This window comes from Dendrobates tinctorius, unplaced genomic scaffold (genome assembly GCF_039654945.1).
Source record: "Dendrobates tinctorius isolate UK_male_01 unplaced genomic scaffold, ASM3965494v1 ptg000147l, whole genome shotgun sequence".
NCBI classification, from domain to species: Eukaryota; Metazoa; Chordata; class Amphibia; order Anura; family Dendrobatidae; genus Dendrobates; species Dendrobates tinctorius.
The window spans coordinates 2,106,058-2,120,232 of NW_027361814.1; positions in this window are offsets into that span (position 1 = coordinate 2,106,058).

Genomic DNA, 14,175 nt, shown 5'->3' on the forward strand with positions numbered 1-14,175 from the left:
TAATTACAAGGGGACAGAATAGAGGACATTATTACATTGGGGTGAACACATAGTATAATGAACCCCATAGTCCTCCACATAGCATAATGCAGCCCATAGTCCTCCATATTCTAGAATTCACACTCAGTAGTCCTGTATATAGTATAATGCACGCATTATAGTCATCCATATAGCATGTTACACTCCCCATAGTCCTCAATATAGTATAATAAACTCCCCATAGTCCTCCGTATAGTATAATTGATTTGTCATGATTCTACCCCTCAGTGTGTCTGGGATGCAGTTACTGACAGCTCAGCTGTCCAATCATGTACAGGGGCGTGATGAAGCTGTCAGTACTTTGACAGCTCAGCCATCCAATCTGGTAAAGAGGCATGCTGAGCTGTCAGTGTGTTGATGGATAGCTTGACTAGCCAATCTCAGACTGGAAGGCATCAGCTGTCTCCAAGTGTTCATTATCCCAGGGTGAGCTGTTTCTTCCAGACCTCTGCCATATGTACATTCAGCCAAGTGTGGTTTGTTTCCTCAGTGCCTTGAGTTCTGTATGTTGATCTTTCATTGCCTGAACCTTGGACCTCGTTTTGACCATCCGTCTGTTTAACCCCTTCTGTTCTGATCAATTATCCTCCCGGTATTTTGACCTCAGAATGTTACCTGACTATGCTTTTGTCTGTTCCTTCTGTTTATGATGTACGGTCCTTACTTCTGACCTTCTGACTACTCCGTGAAAAGTGACTAGCGTCACAACACTGCCCATAGTCCTACATATAAAATAATACACTATCCATAGTCCTCCACACAGTATAATGCACAACACATAGTCTTTAATATAGTTTAATGGTCCAATAGAGCTCCATTATGTATAATGCACCCCCCATAGTCATCCATATACATACAATGCACTCCCCATAGTATAATGCACCCCATAGTCTTCCATACAGTATAATGCATTCCCCTTAGTCCTCCATACAGTATAATGCATTTCCTATAGTCCTCCATTCAGTAAAATGCATTCTCCATAGTCCTCCATATAGTAAAATGCATTCCTCATAGTCCTCCATACAGTAAAATGCACCTCCCATAGTCATTGATGGAATAAAATGCAACTCCCATATGGTACATATAGTATAATGCACTCCCCATAGTCCCCAATAGAGTGCAATGTGGCCCCATTGGGTATAATGCAGCCTCAGTATAATGCAGCCCCCTATAGTATAATGGAGCCCATTAGATTGTAATGCAACCCCCATAGTTCTCCAGTACTATGAGCACTACAATGTACATACCGATATAAAAAAATACCATGTTCTTCCTTTCCCCATTCCATTCCTTTGAAGTAATGTCATCGCGCACGCTGTGTCAGACACAGAGGGAGAATAATGGGAGAGGGAGAGTCAGCTGACGATCTCTCCTTTATCATTGCTTTCAACCGTATCGGCATCTAGGTTGCTGATACAGTTGAATACGTGATGCGGGGGGTAAGTGCACTGAGTCCCCTGACTCGCTGGCTCTGTGGACGCATGGTGTGCTGTTACTAGCGGCATGCCACTAGCTGGGGGTCCTGAAAGAGTGGGACCCTAGGCAAATATCTAGTTCGCCTGCACCTATTGCCGTCCCTGCCTCCGAGGCTTTGTTTTGCAAATTAAGACAAGGTGAAAGAAGTTGTATGGCGTATATATCACTTTTATTTCCGGAGGTGGTGGTGGTGGGGTAAATACTCTTCTTCTGCAAATGCTGGAGATTATTGTATCATTTCATACAACTGGTATGTTTCCAAAGAGTTACATCTAAAGGTTTCATGTCAATTTGCTTCAACTAGTCACTTTTTATGCAAGAGAAAAAGCAGCCATACTTACCAACACTTGATCACATTACTAATACACTGCACAATGCGGCAGACCCCCATGATAAAAGGCTGAGGCATTGCAGGTGCAAAATACTGTTGAACAACCACTCCCGTCTAGAAACCATGGGGAAGCTGTTGCTTAATATTAAAAATGCACATGGATAAGGCTAGTATAAAGTGCCAGTCTCACAAAAGAATGGAAATCCTTGACATATTTTGGCCGAAATATCAAGTTAGAACTCTTGCATTTTTTTTATTTTTGTAGGATGCAGCCAGCATTTGTAGCGTTGGTGTGCAGAATTGGGGTGTCTGTCCTTGAGGGGTGCACTTATAAAATGCTGGGCAGCCCGCCTAGTCGAATAGTATAGGGGTCAGCGGATTCCTGCAGTGAATTAGTAATTGGTTAGAATGGCGGCTTTATTCTGTGATGTTTTTTGGATTTGTCCTTTTGCTGTGATTTGCTAGTCACTTTTTATCAGTTGCGTTCCAGATAGCAAACCTACGTCCCCTCATTGCATAACCATATTGTATGTAGCATATTTGTAGAGCCAGAGCTGTTTGCATGTTGCCAGTCTTTCATTAAATATTAATGAATTCCTTTGTACTCTTTTAGCTCTCGGTTTTGAAAGATGGAAACAAACAAAAAGATCCTATCTGTTTGTATTTTTGTCTGCGTGTGTGTATTTTTTTTATTTTAATTTATTTCTACCTTTTTATTTTTCTCGCCTCTCCCTTCAACGGAGACCCCTGGTGTATCTACACTTTGTTTACAAGAAATTAAACCGTCGCTGTTTACCAGGCTCAACACCCAAGTGCATAACTTCCACGCGCCATCCATTTTTTTCTTTTTTAATAATCGCAACCTGGGATTTGCTTGCAAAAAAAGCCCTAATCTGCATTTGAATTATACAATTAACTTCTGATTAACCACCTAGTCCTTTTGAAAACCTGCACTGTATAGGATAGGTCGCATTTCAATAATTTGGTATTAAAAGGCTTTAAAAAAAAAAGAAGAGAAAAATTATAAAAAAAATCCCAAACAACAACATTTAGAGATAATCAGAGTCAAAACAATGGCAGAGAAGCCAGGGGTAGGATGTCATCTTTAAATATAACAGCTTAGATAAAAGTGCCCAGATTGCGCCTTATCAAAACACAGAACATCAAAGCTCTCTCTTGTCTGTGCTAAAATACCAGGCCCTGGTGTCTCAATGTACCATTGTGTGCTCGGGAATATTGCAGAACTGGCATTCAGAAAGGCCGTTCCGACATACATTACATCACGTAGAATACTTATCTGAAATTCCGACAATAATTATCGGAAAGAATATACTCAGAATGACTTTTTGTAAGGTTTTTTTTCCCTTCATGCACACATCTTCAACACAAGGAAAGGAAGATAACGGCATTATAAAAAAGGGCCTAGTCTCAGAAGGCTCTCCCTTGAGCTGCTTCTTCGATTAAATTTCCTACGCCACTCTACTGCTGCGGAACAAGTCAAAAGGAAAGACTATGAGGCTTTTATACAGGGTAATAATAGGGCAAACAGAACCCTTAGCAAAAGATAAGATCCATTGTCAATACAAACAAAGGCAGCAGCTTTAAACACCACTGGAAGAATATATATGAGCAAAGTTTGATTTGGAGGTTTTTATGGTACTGTTATTTAATAGAATTATTTTAAGGGAGAAGATGGTCATTAGACATGGAGTGTAATATGCAGTAATCGTTAAAGAGCCTGTCTTTAAAAATAATAAAATAAAAAAAAGTCAAGAGCCATCATTGTTATGAATGAGTCACCGTAGGAGGCAAAAGCAGAAATACAAGCTAAGTCCAGAAAACCAGAGAAGTTGGCAACTATCAGATTGCAGACCCCTGAACCTATCAACATAACTAGCAGTAGCCGTGGGGGGTTCCTACGATGCCCTAGACCCCTCGATCACAGCCGGAGAATTACATAGGCCTAAATAAAGAAAGGGGAAATCTAAACTGCCCCAGAGCAGACCCCAAAGCAATAGGCAGCTCCCAACATTTAATGACGGTGAAGCAAGATGAAAATACTAACACAGACAGAAAGATAGATTGAGCAAAGACGGGGCCCAAAAACTACCTAGATAGGAAAGGACAGGAAGGCTGCTGTCTGCAATCTGCCAAAACCCTATCAAAGACATAAGCCAACAAGCTGATATGAAAAAGGCCCTGAAGCAGCTAGGCTTCAAAAACTAAATCAGCACTCAGGTATTTTCAGAAGACAGAGCAAAAATGAATTCAGCACACCCCAGCAGGGAATGGCAGAAATCCAGAAAAACAAAGCAAAACAAAGTCAAAGCACAAAAGCAAAAGGCCGAGCAGCAAACTTAGCTTTAGAGGAGCAGGAATTCAGACTGGTCTCCAAGGATCCGACAGAGAAATCACCCGCAGGGCAGAAGGGCGTCGGCAGCCTTATATCCAGTCAGTAACTCCACTCAGCCAGTCATCATCATCAGCCTCAGGTGTTTGATAATCAGGCTCACTACCTTTCTTTACCAGAAGAGGGAGTTCCTTGGGCCTCAGTAATGAAGGGGAAAATGAACTCACAACAGTACCTCCCCCTTGAGGAGGGGTCACCGAACCCTCAACTACGCCACCAGGGCGATCAGGGTGAGCCCGATGAAAGGCACGCACCAATCTTTTGGCATAAATATCAGAGGCAGAGACCCAGGAATTATCCTCATGACCATAACCCTTCCACTTAGGCTGAGTTCACACATGGCGTTTCTTTCGCGTATCCGCGGCGGTTTTAACCGCGCGATTTTGCCGCGAAAACGCGAAAAATAAGCATTCCATGCATTCCTATGGGATTCCGCAATGCTGTGCTAATGCTGCGGTTTTTACCGCGGCGGAATCGCTTCGTGGTAAAAACCGCAGCATGCTCATTAATTTGCGGAATCGCGGCGATCCCGCACCCATAGGAATGCATTGTTCCGCTTATTTCCCGCATGTGGCTGTGCACACCATGCGGAAAGTAAGCAGAACAATTGCGGATGGTACCCATGGTCCGGAGGAGAGGAGACTGTCCTCTGGGCTTTGGGTACCATATCCCTGTAAAAAATAGAATTTAAAAATAAAAAATATTGTTATTCTCACCCTCCGGCGTCCCACGCAGCCTTCCCGCTTCTCTTCACGCTCTCGTTCCCAGTAATCCTTTGCGAAAATGCTCGCGATGACGGCCGTTCTCTCGGGTTCGCGAAGTCTCGTGGTCATTCGCGCGACGTCATCGCGAATGACCGCAAGACGTCGCGATCCCGCGAGAACTGACGTCATCGCGGGCATTTTCGCAAAGGATTACTGGGAACGGATGCGCGGGACGCCGGAAGGTAAGAATAACACCATTTTTTATTTTTTTTTTACATTCTATCTTTTACTACTGATGCTGCATAGGCGGCCTCGGTAGTAAAAAGTTGGTCACACTCGTCAAACACTATGTTTGACGAGTGTGACCAACCTGTCAATCAGTTCTCCAAGCGATGCTACAGATCGCTTGGAAAACGCTAGCATTCTGCAAGCTAATTACGCTTGCAAAATGCTAGTTTTTCCGCGGGAAAATCGCGGGAATTTAAAATGCGATTTTCCCGCGGACTGGAATTCCGGAATTCTCGTGGTAATTTCCGCGTGAGTTCCGGTACGTGTGCACTTAGCCTTAACCAAATACTGGAGTCTCCGTCTAGCCAGACGGGAATCCAGTACTTTCTCTACCTCATATTCCATGTTACCTTCAACCAATACAGGGTCTGGAAGTGCCACCCCCGGAACAACAGGTTCAACAAACCTCTTCAACAAAGATTTATGAAACACATTATGGATTTTAAATGTGACAGGAAGAGCCAAACGAAAAGAGAACGGATTAATAATCTCCACAATCTTGTAAGGTCCAATAAATCTAGGCTTAAACTTAGGAGAAGCCACCTTCATAGCAATATTTTTTGATGATAACCACACCATATCACCAACCTTAAATTGGGGACCAATGGTCCTATGTCGGTTGGAAAACCGCTGGGCCTTTTCCTGGGAGAGAGATAACTTATCCACCACTTGGTCCCAGATCTGGTGCATTCTCTCCACCACAGTGTCAACACCTGGGCAGGCAGAGGGCTCCACCTGCCCCGAAGAAAATCGAGGATGAAACCCAAAGTTACAAAAAAAAGGTGACATCAAAGTGGCAGAACTAGCTCAATTATTTAAAGCAAATTCGGCCAAGGGCAAAAATGAAACCCAATCATCCTGATCAGCAGAAATAAAACATCTCAAATATGACTCCAAGGTCTGGTTTGTTCTCTCTGTCTGCCCATTGGTCTGAGGGTGAAAAGCAGAGGAGAAGGACAACTGAATTCCCAGCCTGGAACAGAAAGTTCTCCAAAATCTAGACATAAACTGGACTCCTCTGTCAGATACAATGTTCTCAGGAATCCCGTGCAAACGAACCACCTGTTGTAAAAACAGGGGCACCAACTCAGAGGAAGACGGCAACTTAGGGAGTGGTACAAGATGAACCATCTTAGAGAACCTATCACAAATCACCCAAATAACAGTCATCCTCTGAGAGACAGGCAAATCAGAGATGAAATCCATTGAAATATGGGTCCATGGCCTCTTGGGGACAGGCAAAGGCATCAACAACCCACTAGAGCGAGAACACGATTTAGACCGGGAGCACGTCCCACAGGACTGCACAAAATTCCTGACATCACGAGACAAGGAGGGCCACCAAAAAAACCGACTCACCAGATCTCTAGTACCAAAAATACCTGGATGACCAGCCAAAGCAGAGCAATGAACTTCAGACATCACTCTCTTCTTCCACTGGTCAAGAACATACAACTTTCCACTGGGACAACGCTCAGGTTTGTCCTCCTGGAACTCTTCCAGAGCACGTCTCAAATCGGGCGAGATGGCAGAAAGAACTACCCCTTCGCCTAAGATGGTAGCAGGCTTGGTCACCACAGGAGAATCAGCAAAGAAGCTCCTAGAGAGGGCGTCTGCCTTGACATTCTTTGTTCCAGGAAGAAAAGAAACCACAAAATCAAAACGTGTAAAAAAACAAGGCCCACCTAGCCTGTCTAGGGTTCAAGTGCTTAGCCGACTCTAGGTAAATCAAATTCTTGTGGTCAGTGAGGACCACGACTTGATGCTTAGCTCCCTCCAACCAATGTCTCCACTCCTCAAATGCCCATTTCATGGCCAACAGTTCCCTGTTCCCCACATCATAGTTACGTTCAGATGGAGAGAACTTTCGGGAAAAGAAAGTACAGGGGTTCATTTTAGATGTTACAGGATCCTTTTGGGACAAAACAGCTCCTGCACCAATCTCAGAAGCATCCACCTCTACCTGGAATGGAAGTGAGACATCAGGTTGCCGCAAAACCGGGGCGGAGGTGAATCTTCGCTTCAGCTCCTGAAAGGAAGAAACAGCCTCCGGAGACCAATTTAACACATCAGTACCCTTTTTAGTCAAATCAGTCAATGGCTTGGCAATACTAGAAAATTTTGCTATAAATTTCCGATAAAAATTAGCAAAACCCAAAAACTTCTGGAGGGCCTTCAAAGAAGTGGGCTGAACCCAATCGTGAATGGCCTGTACCTTGGCCGGGTCCATTTCAATAGTTGACGGGGACAAAATAAATCCCAAAAAAGAAATCCTCTGTACTCCAAAAAGGCATTTAGATCCTTTGACATACAGGGAATTCTCCCTCAAGATCCGGAACACAGTCCGAATATGTTCCACATGAGAATCCCAATCCTTGGAGAAGATCAAAATATCATCCAGATAGATAATCAAAAATTTATCGACAAAATCTCGGAAAATATCGTTCATGAAGCACTGGAAGACAGAAGGGGCATTAGTGAGCCCAAAAGGCATCACCAGGTACTCAAAATGTCCCTCCGGAGTATTAAACGCTGTCTTCCATTCTTCCCCATGCTTAATGCGAATAAGATTATACGCCCCCCTGAAGTCAAGCTTGGTAAACCAGCAAGCACCTTTAACTCTGGAGAATAGATCAGAAATCAGGGGTAACGGATACTGATATTTAACAGTAATTTTGTTGAGGGCACGATAATCAATACAAGGTCTTAATGATCCATCCTTTTTGGCTACAAAAAAAAACCCGGCACCTAAGGGTGACGAGTAGAGTTGAGCGATACCGTCCGATACTTCAAAGTATCGTATCGGATGGTATCGGCCGATCTTTAAAAAAAGTATCGGTATCGCCGATTCCGATACCGGAAGTCCCATTCAAGTCTATGGGACTTCCGGTATCGGAATAAGAAAAACCCTTTCCTGCCCTTGTACAGCCTCTCTGGGGTCTGTACGGGCCTTTCGGGGGGCTGTGCCGGCCTGCCAGGGGGTCTGTGCAGGCTCCGGTGGTCTGTGCCGGCCTGCCGGGGGGCTGTGCAGGCTCCGGTGGGCTGTGCCGGCCTGCCGGGGGGCTGTGCCGGCCTGCCGGGGGGCTGTGCAGGCTCCGGGGGGCTGTGCCGGCCTGCCGGGGGGGCTGTGCCGGCCTGCCGGGGGGCTGTGCAGGCTCCGGGGGGCTGTGCCGGCCTGCCGGGGGGCTGTGCCGGCCTGCCGGTGGTCTGTGCAGGCTCCGGGGGGCTGTGCCGGCCTGCCGGGGGGCTGTGCCGGCCTGCCGGTGGTCTGTGCAGGCTTCGGGGGTCTGTGCAGGCATCGTCCGATGGGACTACAAGTCCCATCGGGCGATGCCTGCTACCATGACAGTGATTGACACATTAGCCAATGATGGGACAGTAGTAGTCCCATCATCCGGCTAATGTGTTAAATGTAAAAAAAAAAAAAAAAAATTACATGCTACATACATACAACATGCATACTACATACATGCTACATTCATAAGACATACTACATATATGCTACATTCATACTACATAAATACTACATGCAACATACATACTACATATATACTACATACATACTACATATATACTACATGCATGCTACATACATACTGCATGCTACATACATACTACATGCTACATACATACCACATATATACTACATACATACTACATACATACTACATGCATGCTACATACATACTACATGCATGCTACATACATACTACATGCTACATACTACATATATACTACATGCATGCTACATACATACTACATGCTACATACTACATATATACTACATGAATGCTACATACATACTACATGCTACATACATACTACATATATACTACATGCATGCTACATACATACTACATGCTACATACATACTACATGCTACATACATACTACATATATACTACATGCATGCTACATACATACTACATGCTACATACATACTACATATATACTACATGCATGCTACATACATACTACATGCTACATACATACTACATGCTACATACATACCACATACATACTACATGCATGCTACATACATACTACATGCATGCTACATACATACTACATGCATGCTACATACATACTACATGCTACATACTACATATATACTACATGCATGCTACATACATACTACATGCTACATACTACATATATACTACATGCATGCTACATACATACTACATGCTACATACATACTACATACATACTACATGCATGCTACATACATACTACATGCTACATACATACTACATGCTACATACATACTACATATATACTACATGCATGCTACATACATACTGCATGCTACATACATACTACATACATACTACATGCTACATACATACCACATATATACTACATGCATGCTACATACATACTACATGCTACATACATACTACATGCTACATACATACTACATATATACTACATGCATGCTACATACATACTACATGCTACATACATACTACATATATACTACATGCATGCTACATACATACTACATGCTACATACATACTACATGCTACATACATACCACATACATACTACATGCATGCTACATACATACTACATGCATGCTACATACATACTACATGCATGCTACATACATACTACATGCTACATACTACATATATACTACATGCATGCTACATACATACTACATGCTACATACTACATATATACTACATGCATGCTACATACATACTACATGCTACATACATACTACATATATACTACATGCATGCTACATAGATACTACATGCTACATACATACTACATGCTACATACATACTACATATATACTACATGCATGCTACATACATACTGCATGCTACATACATACTACATACATACTACATGCTACATACATACCACATATATACTACATGCATGCTACATACATACTACATGCTACATACATACTACATGCTACATACATACTACATATATACTACATGCATGCTACATACATACTACATGCTACATACATACTACATATATACTACATGCATGCTACATACATACTACATGCTACATACATACTACATGCTACATACATACCACATACATACTACATGCATGCTACATACATACTACATGCATGCTACATACATACTACATGCATGCTACATACATACTACATGCTACATACTACATATATACTACATGCATGCTACATACATACTACATGCTACATACTACATATATACTACATGCATGCTACATACATACTACATGCTACATACATACTACATATATACTACATGCATGCTACATACATACTACTTGCTACATACATACTACATGCTACATACATACTACATATATACTACATGCATGCTACATACATACTGCATGCTACATACATACTACATACATACTACATGCTACATACATACCACATATATACTACATACATACTACATACAATACATTCATACAATACATACATAGACATACAGTACATATAACATAGAGTAACATACTTACCAATACTTGTCACATTGTTCCCCGAAGCCATTGTCTTTTCCGGAATAAATATTAACATAACAAACCACAAAAATACTCACCCACGATCCGAAGCAGTCCACGAGTGTGTCCCAGGACGATCTTGGGTAGAGAACGGCAGCATCAGCTGATGCTGCCGTTCTCTACGGGCTGCAGGAATCCAATGACGGAAGGTAGGTATCCTTCCGCACTGTATTCCTCCGCCACTTAAAAAAAAAAAAAGTCCCTAGTCTCACTTTATGCCATTGCTGTGTGGGAATTTCCCACGCAGCAATGGCATAAAGTGAGACTAGGGACTTTTTTTTTTTTTAAGTGGCGGAGGAATACAGTGCGGAAGGATACCTACCTTCCGTCATTGGATTCCTGCAGCCCGTAGAGAACGGCAGCATCAGCTGATGCTGCCGTTCTCTACCCAAGATCGTCCTGGGACACACTCGTGGACTGCTTCGGATCGTGGGTGAGTATTTTTGTGGTTTGTTATGTTAATATTTATTCCGGAAAAGACAATGGCTTCGGGGAACAATGTGACAAGTATTGGTAAGTATGTTACTCTATGTTATATGTACTGTATGTCTATGTATGTATTGTATGAATGTATTGTATGTATGTAGTATATATGTGGTATGTATGTAGCATGTAGTATATATGTAGTATGTATGTAGTATGCATGTAGTATATATGTAGTATGTATGTAGCATGTATGTAGTATGTATGTGGTATGTATGTAGCATGTAGTATGTATGTAGCATGCATGTAGTATATATGTAGTATGTATGTAGCATGTAGTATGTATGTAGTATGTATGTAGTATGTATGTGGTATGTATGTAGCATGTAGCATGCATGTAGTATGTATGTAGCATGCATGTAGTATGTATGTAGTATGTATGTAGCATGCATGTAGTATGTATGTAGTATGTATGTAGTATGTAGCATGTATGTATGTATGTGGTATGTATGTAGCATGTAGTATGTATGTAGCATGCATGTAGTATATATGTAGTATGTAGTATGTATGTGGTATGTATGTAGCATGTAGTATGTATGTAGCATGCATGTAGCATGCATGTAGTATGTATGTAGCATGCATGTAGCATGCATGTAGTATGTATGTAGCATGCATGTAGTATGTATGTAGCATGCATGTAGTATGTATGTAGTATGTATGTAGTATGTATGTAGCATGCAGTATGTATGTAGCATGTATGTAGTATATATGTAGTATGTATGTAGCATGTATGTAGCATGCATGTAGTATTTTTTTTTTTTTTTTTTTTAACATTTAACACATTAGCCGGATGATGGGACTACTACTGTCCCATCATTGGCTAATGTGTCAATCACTGTCATGGTAGCAGGCATCGCCCGATGGGACTTGTAGTCCCATCGGACGATGCTTGCACAGACCCCCGGACATCAGTACAGCCCCCCGGCAGGCCGGCACAGCCCCCCGGCAGGCCAGTACAGACCCCCACAGGGTGCACAGACCACTGGCAGGCCGGCACAGCCCCCCGGCAGGCCGGTACAGACCCCCACAGGGTGCACAGACCACCGGCAGGCCGGCACAGCCCCCCGGCAGGCCGGTACAGACCCCCACAGGGTGCACAGACCACCGGCAGGCCGGCACAGCCCCCCGGCAGGCCGGTACAGACCCCCACAGGGTGCACAGACCACCGGCAGGCCGGCACAGCCCCCCGGCAGGCCGGTACAGACCCCGGGCAGTCCACACAGCCCCCCGGCAGGCCGGCACAGCCCCCCGGCAGGCCGGCAGAGACCCCCGGAAGGCCCGAAATGACGGCGCATCATGATGCGCACACACCGCGCATCATGATGACGTCAGTCTGTCAATCAACTTTGAACTTCCGATTCCGATGCCGAATTCCGATATTGAAAAAATATCGGAAGTCGGTATCGGAATTCCGATACAGCAAGTATCGGCCGATACCCGATACTTGCGGTATCGGAATGCTCAACACTAGTGACGAGGATGGTCTAATATGACCCTTCTCCAACGCCTCCTTAATATAGGATCGCATAGCCTCGTGCTCGGGTACAGATAAATTGAAGAGCCGACCCTTGGGAAATTTACACCCCGGGCTCAGTTCAATTGCACAGTCATAACTCCTATGAGGAGGCAGAGACGCGGACTCATTCTCACTAAATACATCATAAAAGTCCGCCAAATAATCAGGAACATCATGCGACTGAGGAGAGGTGGAAAACACCGGAGTCTCACTAAAGGCACACCGACAACCCCAACTCACCACAGACACAGATTTCCAATCCAAAACTGGATTATGAATCTGTAACCAGGGAAACCCCAGAACAATAATATCATGCAGATTATGCAACACCAAAAAGCTGCAATTTTCTTGATGGTCTGGGGCGACCCGCATTACCACCTGGGTCCAAAACTGGGGTTTATTTTTAGCCAAAGGAGTAGCATCAATCCCCCTCAAAGGGATAGGCGTCTGCAGAGGTGTCATCGGAAATCCACAACGTTTAGCAAAATCCAAGTCCATTAGGTTTAGGGCTGCTCCCGAATCCACAAAAGCCTTGGCGGAAAATGTGGACAGGGAGCAGATCAGAGTAATAGCCAGAAGAAACTTAGGTTGAACACCCCCAACAGAAAACGTGTGTGCAAAGCGTTTCTCTCGTTTAGGACAGACAGAAATAATATGCGAGGCATCTCCACAGAAAAAACACAAATTATTACGCCTTCTGAACTCCTGACGCTGCTCTCTGGAAAAAACTCTATCACATTGCATAGGTTCAGACATTTGTTCAACAGGTGGCAACACCTCTCGTGCGGCTTTGCGCTCGCGCAAACGCCTATCAACCTGAATGGCTAATGACATAGAATCGTCAAGACCAGAGGGAACAGGAAATCCCACCAGAGTATCTTTTACGGCTTCTGACAACCCCTTCCGAAAGAGAGCAGCCAAGGCATTATCATTCCAGGTAGTAAGTACTGCCCACTTTCGGAATTTTTGACAGTACAATTCTGCAGAATCACAACCCTGGCTCAATGCCAGCAGGGTCTTTTCAGCCTGATCAATGGCATTAGGTTCGTCATACAACAACCCCAAAGCTTGAAAGAATGTGTTCACATTAGTCAGAATAGGATCATCTGGTTTCAAAGAAAACGCCCAACCCTGGGGATCGCCACGCAGCAAAGAGATGACAATTTTAACCTGCTGCGTGGAGCTCCCTAAAAGAGTTAGGCTTCAAGGCAAAAAATAATTTACAATTATTTTTGAAATTCAAAAATTTAGACCGATCCCCAAAAAATACATCAGGTGTAGGAATCTTTGGTTCAGCAGCATGAGAATGAGCAAGGTAGGCGGAAATTCCCCGCACTTCCGCAGCGAGCTGCTCCACACGATCAGACAATTGCTTTATCTCCATTGAGAGAA